Source organism: Gouania willdenowi, chromosome 17, assembly GCF_900634775.1.
Source record: "Gouania willdenowi chromosome 17, fGouWil2.1, whole genome shotgun sequence".
NCBI classification, from domain to species: domain Eukaryota; kingdom Metazoa; phylum Chordata; class Actinopteri; order Blenniiformes; family Gobiesocidae; genus Gouania; species Gouania willdenowi.
This window is the reverse complement of record NC_041060.1, coordinates 5038855-5046354: the sequence shown is the minus strand read 5'-3', so window position 1 is coordinate 5046354 and position 7500 is coordinate 5038855. Positions and strand designations below refer to the sequence as shown.

The 7500-nt window shown below is 37.7% G+C and overlaps 1 protein-coding gene across 1 annotated transcript in view; it reads right to left on the bottom strand.

Annotated features, from left to right (window-relative positions):
- The window catches only part of LOC114479557 (NPC intracellular cholesterol transporter 1-like), a 39317-nt gene that overhangs the window by 7505 nt on the left and 24312 nt on the right, over positions 1-7500 (bottom strand). The gene's annotated exons all lie outside the window — the stretch shown is intronic.

Below are 7500 nucleotides of genomic sequence, written 5' to 3'. Positions count from 1 at the left end.
CAGCTACATGATACATGTACTGTACAGTTGCCCTGCACGGGAAACCAGCTTAGTGTGTATCACAGTGACCTACAAAGCACTGGTATTTAGTGTCATAATTTAGACAAATGGATATTACAATCCTTCCAGCACGCTTTGAATGCATCACACACAATTAAAACACTGCAGGAGGCTTTTAGAGTTCAACACAACAGGACACGGACATGTGTAATCCTTGACCTCGCACACACACACACACACACACACACACACACACACACACACACACACACACACACACACACACACACACACACACACACACACACTCTGGGTGACTCTTTCACATCAATTATGAAGTCTCCCATGAACCCTAATCCCTGAGCAACCTGAGCTGCTTTAATCTGAACAAAGGGGAGATAATAGAATTTGAAGTGTGTGTGTGTGTGTGTGTGTGTGTGTGTTTCTGTGTGCATCACTCTTGATTCTACATTTCTACAGTGTTTTCAAATCATTGTCACCAAAAACCAGTTTTGCTTGTGCAATACATTTTGTTCGATTAGTGCCACATTTTGCACGAGCAAAAACAAATTTTGCTACTTTTTTAAATGTCTGCCTGTATTCTTGGGGTCAACCTAAAGCATGAACAGTGTGTGTGTGTGTGTTTGTGTGACTTTCAAGTTTGACACTGCAGTTTTTTTCATTGTCTCTGTGCGTATGATGTTCGATTAGTGCCACAATTTAGCGCGAGCAAAAACTGCACCAGAAACAAATTTTACTTGATTGATATTTTTTGTTCAATTAGTGCCACATTTTGCACGAGCAAAAACTAATTTAGCCCCAGAAACAAATTTTCTTGGGGTTGAACTGAAGCATGAAGTGTGTGTGTGTGCATGTACGTGTGTGTGTGTACATCACTCCTGATTTAAAACCCACTTCAAAGTTTGACACTTCTGCAGTGTTTTCTCGTTATCTCTGTGCGTATGGTGTTTGATTAATGCCACAATTTTGCACAAGCAAAAACTCATTTATGCACCTAAAACAATTTTTTTTTGCAGTTTGCTCTCTTTGTGTCTGGCTGTATTTTTGGGGTCGACCTACAGCATGAACTGTGTGTGTGTGTGTGTGTGTGTGTGTGTGTGTGTGTGTGTGTGTGTGTGTGTGTGTGTGTGTGTGTGTGTGTGTGTGTGTGTGTGTGCGTGTGTGTGTGTGTGTGTGTGTGTGAGTGTGTGTGTGTGTGAGTGTAGGTGTGTGTGTGTGTGTGTGTGTGAGTGTAGGTGTGTGTGTGTGTGTGTGTGTGTGTGTGTGTGTGTGTGTGTGTGTGTGTGTGTGTGTGTGTGTGTGTGTGACAGACACACAGACTCGTCAGACGGAGCTCTGATGAGTGTTGCCAAGCGCATCAACAACAATTAGTGCAGGATGGTGTGGTGGTACCAGATGGTACGTTGGGATTTACTTGGTTATGTAAGCGGGGAAAGGCTCGGGGTCACTGAGACCTGACATACAACCATCAGCACACGCACACACACACACGCGCACGCCAACGCAGCAGGAGACTGAGAGAGTGGTCGGGTATAAAACCCACTGACCCACAATCTGAGACTCTGTCAGACTGTGGGAAAAAGAAAAAGTTAAAGATGTTTTTGACTCTAGAAAACAGAGCAGCTGATGTAAAAAGTCCAGAAGGAAAACAAAGACTCTACTTGATTGGATTTCATCAACGGTGGAAAATCCAATTTATGTGTTTAAGGTCGACAGAGACGACAGATACAGTTTCCTCAGGACCAAACGTCCATAAGAACAATGATAATGAGTGGAAACAAAAAACTAGAAAAAGAAGCAAAATGTCATGTAAACAGGGCCTTATTTAGCATCTTACAAGGATGGTAGACACACAATAACTAATAATGCACAAAAGGAGAACAAAAACACACTAAATGGCTAAAAAACAAGCACACGATAAGTCTAAATAAATATAGAAAATGTCAGAAATACACAAAAAACAAAAACACACAAAAAGTCTCCAAAAATGCGGAAAGGATCAAAAAAAAAAAAAAAAAACAACAGAAAATTACACAACATCACTTTGAGAATACACAAAAGGACAACAAAAAATACTAAACTAAAAAAAGGAAATGTCAACAAAAACTCAAAAAAATACAAAATGCACAAAAGAACTGAAATTACAAATTAAGTAAAATGCATCAACCAAAAAAAACACACAAAACGACAAAAAATTACATAAAATCACAAAAGAAACAAAAAATACACAAAAAGTATCAAAAAAACATGCAAAATCACCAAAAACCACAATACACAAAATTACTGAAAATAACTCAAATAATACACAAAAGGACTCAAAAAACAAACAAAATGACAAAAATATACAAAACAAACAAAAATAAAACAAATATAAGAACTGAAAATGATACAAAATTAATTTAAAAAAATACACACATTAAGTTAAAAGCAACAGAAAATGCCAGAAAAACACTAAAAACACTAAACAACAAAAACACAAAAAGTCTACAAAATGTGCAAAATGACAGAAAAAAACATAATACACAAAAGGACAAGAAGAATACAAAACTTCAAAACTAAAGGATTTTCCTTGGATGTTTTTCTGCTGCTTGGATGTAACGTTCTCTAAAAAGAAGGTCATATCCAGTAATATTAGGTAATTCTACGTTTAAACCTTACATTTCTATAAAGGAATCAAACTCTGAAGGACGGAACGTTCACTGTAGATTCGTTTGTTTTCTAAAACAGACTCAACGTGATCTTTGACATTCTGCTGTGGCTCAGCCTCAGGATGGTTATAGGAACACGACCCAATGAGTCAAAGGGAAACATAATGGTTGTGTTTCAGCCTGGGTGTGAAGTTAGGACGTAAAAAGGAACACAAAGAGAATCTTCCTTTTCTTTTTTTACAGGCAGAAAACAAATAAAACAAATAAAATGTCTGTGAAGAAGGACTTCCACTGAGGAGCCCTGGCTTTGTTTCACAGGCCTGTGATTCCCGTGTGTGTGTGTGTGTGTGTGTGTGTCTCCTTCATTCACAGCCGTGTTTTATCGTCTACACTTGTGATACTTTACAGCTGTCACTGAGCTGAGAAACAGCAGGAACTTCCACCAGGCTTTAGTCACTCGTCTCAGGAATGTAGCAGAGATTTAGATTTAATGAGCAAACATCCGACGTCGTACGTCTCTACTCCACCGTGAACATCCATCCTCTGCCTTAGAGGCACAGAATGCGTCTTCCTCCTGCTCATCTTCATCACTGCTACAACTCCAATCACAGCCAGAGGCCGTTCACGAGAGAATAAATGAAAAGAAACGCAGCGCTGCAGCTGATTATTATCAACTCCTCATCACAATACGTCTCAGATGTTACAGTACGAACAGGTCAGGGTAATATTCACTAATATGATACAGGGAAAGAACAAAGAGTTTGTGTGTTTCTGCTGTTCTTTTTAAAGTGATTTTGTGTAATTTGATGTTGTTTTGTGTGTTTTTGTTGGTCCTTTGCACGTTTTTTGAGACTGTTTGTGTGTTTTGTGTATTTTTCCTGACTTTTTCTGTATTTTCTTTGACTTATTGTGTGTTTCATTAGTCATTTTGTGTAATTTTCTGTTGTTTTGTGTGTTTTTGTTGGTCCTTTGCATGTTTTTGAGTCATTTTGTGTAATTTTCTGTCCATGCTTTTTGTTTTCTTGTGATTTTTCTTGTCATTTATGTTGAAATTTTATATGTTTTTGGAGTTGTGTATTTTGCATTTCCTTTTATGTATTGGTATTATTTTCTGTCATTTTGTGTCTTGATGTTTTTAATCATTTTGCACATTTTTGTGGGGTTTTTTTTTTTTTTTTTTTTGTGTATCTTTCTTACATTTTCTGTTTCCTTTGACTTAGTGTGTTTTTTTTTGGAGTAATTTTCAGTTGTTTTGTTTTGTATTATTATGTTGTTTATTTTTTTTTGTCTATTTGTTGGTTTTTTGAGTTATTTATTTTTCATGTCCTTTTGTGTATTATTGGATTTATTTTTTGTTATTTCCTGTCATTTTGAGTGTTGTTGTTTTTGGTCATTTTGCATGTTTTGAAGACTTTTGTTGTTCTGTGTATTTTTCTGACATTTTCTCTATTTACTTTGACTTTTGTGTGCTTTTTATTCATTTTGTGTATTTTTGTAGTCCTTTTGTGAATTATTGGAGTTACTTTGTGTGTTTGTGTGTGTCTACCAGCCTTGTAAGATGCATAATAAGAGAAGTAGTAAAGTTAAAGGATGGAAAAGTTTAAAGTTTAACTCCTCTGTTATCTCCTCAATCACTGACACTGCTGGGACTGTGTCACTCCTTTGTCTCACAATTAGCACAATGGGTTAGCTTAGCATGTAGCAGTGCCAGCTGTCCCAGATTTTTAAGTTAGCTTAGCATGTAGCAGTGCCAGCTGCCCCAGATGTTTGAATTTCTTAGCATGTAGCAGTGCTGATTGTACCACATGATTAGATTAGCTTTGCATGTAGCAGTGCCGGCTATCCCACATGTTTGGGTTAGCTTAGCATGTAGCAGTGCCAGCTGTCCCAGATCTTTAAGTTAGCTTAGCATGTAGCAGTGCCAGCTATCCCAGATCTTTAAGTTAGCTTAGCATGTAGCAGTGCCAGCTATCCCACATGTTTGGGTTAGCTTAGCATGTAGCAGTGCCAGCTGTCCCAGATCTTTAAGTTAGCTTAGCATGTAGCAGTGCCAGCTGCCCCAGATGTTTGAATTTCTTAGCATGTAGCAGTGCTGATTGTACCACATGATTAGATTAGCTTAGCATGTAGCAGTGCCGGCTATCCCACATGTTTGGGTTAGCTTAACATGTAGCTGTGCCAGTGCCAGCTGTCCCAAACGTCTGGGTTAGCTTAGCACGTAGCAGTGCCAGCTGAGCTTAGCATGTGACAGTGCCGGTGTAGCGTAGAATAAACCTCCCGTGAAAGTTTCCAATGGCAAACAGTGAGCATGTGCACCTGGAAAACTGCGCATGCGCGTCCGTCATTTTGAAAAACATGTTAAGGTTAGCTTAGCACGTAGCAGTGCCTGCTGTCCCACATGTTTAGGTTAGCTTAGCACGTAGCAGTGCCTGCTGTCCCACATGTTTAGGTTAGCTTAGCATGTAGCTTATCTAAGATGAGTGCGGTTGATTAGATGATGAGAAAATAAAGGTTGTGCTGGTTTGTTGCTTCTTTAAAATTCAGGAGCAGGTTTGACATTTGTCAGCGTGTTCAGCGCTAATCGTTGCGATGTCTGAGTGACTTTAATAAAGGTTGGGACTCAAACCCAGGCTGACTATAGGTCTATTCGTCACCTGGTCTGGCTCGTACTGACCTGCTGTGACGATGATGAGTTCAAACACGAGCTTATTGGACCTTGTCTGAATAACAGAAATGTCATTAAAAATGTCTGTGTGACGTCTGAATTTCCTGTGGTGAATTCTGCTCGTAGATGTAGATGAAGCTTCATCACCAGGAAAATAAAGTATTAATACTGTACAGAGATGGATCAGAAACTAAGTCTTAAAAAAGCCAAACTCGCTGATTTCATATTTTCCATCAGACAATGCTAAAGGTATAGCATGCTAACCTTTTAAATCACACATAAGAGAATAATCTCTGTGGTGGGAAACACTTTGATGCAAACGGTGTTATGGTTTAAGTGGCGACTGTTGTAACCTGTGTCAGTGTGTTGGTTTGACTTCAGAGTTAATCTGATGCACATTCATAGAAAACTGTTTCATCTTTTTATCCTTCCCTGCACTCACGAGATCTTTGTTCATCTGAACGTCACCAGCTTCACAGTATTTCTATAGATTTATATACTTTATAAAATCTCTGCTTTTACAGATATTTATGTTCATCCCTACTCGTAGATTTCTACATGTCCCAGCTGCTTTAATGACACGTGAAAACCCCCGTGGGAATAAAAACGTCTCATTATGAGAGAGAAACTGTGAGCTGTGGAGGTTTGGGAACCTTTTTATGGACAAAACTGGTGTGATATGGATAAGTTGACGTGATTATTATTCATAGTTTATAGTTACTCACTACTTGTTCCAAAAAGTAGCTGCGTTAGTAACTGAATTACTCTATAATAAAAGTAACTCATTACCAAGGAAAGTAACTATTTGCGTTACTGTTAAAAAAAAAAAAAGTTGCCACAAGTGGACCTCGGTCTAATTATGTGTGGTCCCGGAACCAAAACGCACAAAATGACAGAAAAATGATTAAAAAGGACACCAAAAATACACATAATGACTGAAAAAACAATGTATATACATACAGTATATAAAAAGGACAAAAAAACAAAACAAAAGAAAACAAAAACAAAATGAGAACATTTTACTGACACAAACAATACATAAAACTACAGTAAAAACATATAAACAACAAAAATATCCAAAAAATGATGATGATAATGTTCAGCTATGTTCGATTCTAAAAGCAGACATTAGTGTAGATCATGTGACCGTCATGGTTGAAGCAAAGTTGTTTAATATATTCTTTATTCCATGAATAGTGAGTTTTAATGGAGACGTTTCTCACTCTGAAGATGAAACGTGTGAACATCAGAGGTTTGTTAAACTGACAGCAGCTCATAGATGTTTAAGCTTTGTTTGATGACTCCGCCTCCTCTGATCTGACAGCTCTTGGTGTATATTTGTGTATTTTTCTTTCATTTTTTTTCTATTTTATGTCATTTTGAAACTTTGTGTGTTTTTGTTGTTATTTTTGTTGTCATTTTGTGTGTTTTGGGAGTTGTATTGTGTACTTTTCTGTCATTTCATTCATTTTTTAATCTTTTTGTCTGTTTTTAGTTAAGCAGCTTTAATACATTTTAAGCATTAAATCTATTTTTATTTTTTCTTATTTTACTTGTTTCACAGCCTGAACAGTCAGTTTCCCCCACCATTCCTTTTTCTAACTGTTTTTTTTTTACTGATAAGTCATCAAAGTTGAAGCTTAACATGCTAATTCAGAGCATATTCCTCTGCTTTAAAACACATTAACAGCTTATTTTGACCCTAATAAATGTGTTCAGTGAGTGGAAACTGTGGGAAAATATGTGCACGTGTGAAAACTGTGACAAAAACACAGAGTTTGGATCAAAGCGGGAGGAAAAAAAAAGCACGATTACTATCACAGACGCCTGTTACTTAATCCAATTACAATCAATCAGTGTTATCTCTCTCCTCTCTCTCACACGCACACACACACACGCACACACGCACACGCACACACACACACACACACACCTGAGCACACACAGAGCAAGCGGTGTGTGAATTATCACACAGACACACTCAGGATGTCATTAACACACAGAGGAAGAGAAGTCCTGTTTGCTGACTCAGGAAAAACTCACGGTGCCTAGAAACACCAAAACATTATAATCCAGCCACAAACACCTGTAGGTGAATCGGTTTAACTGGTCAACGCTTTATCTGATGACTCATACTCTACATTCATCTGAATCAGTTGTTCAGTC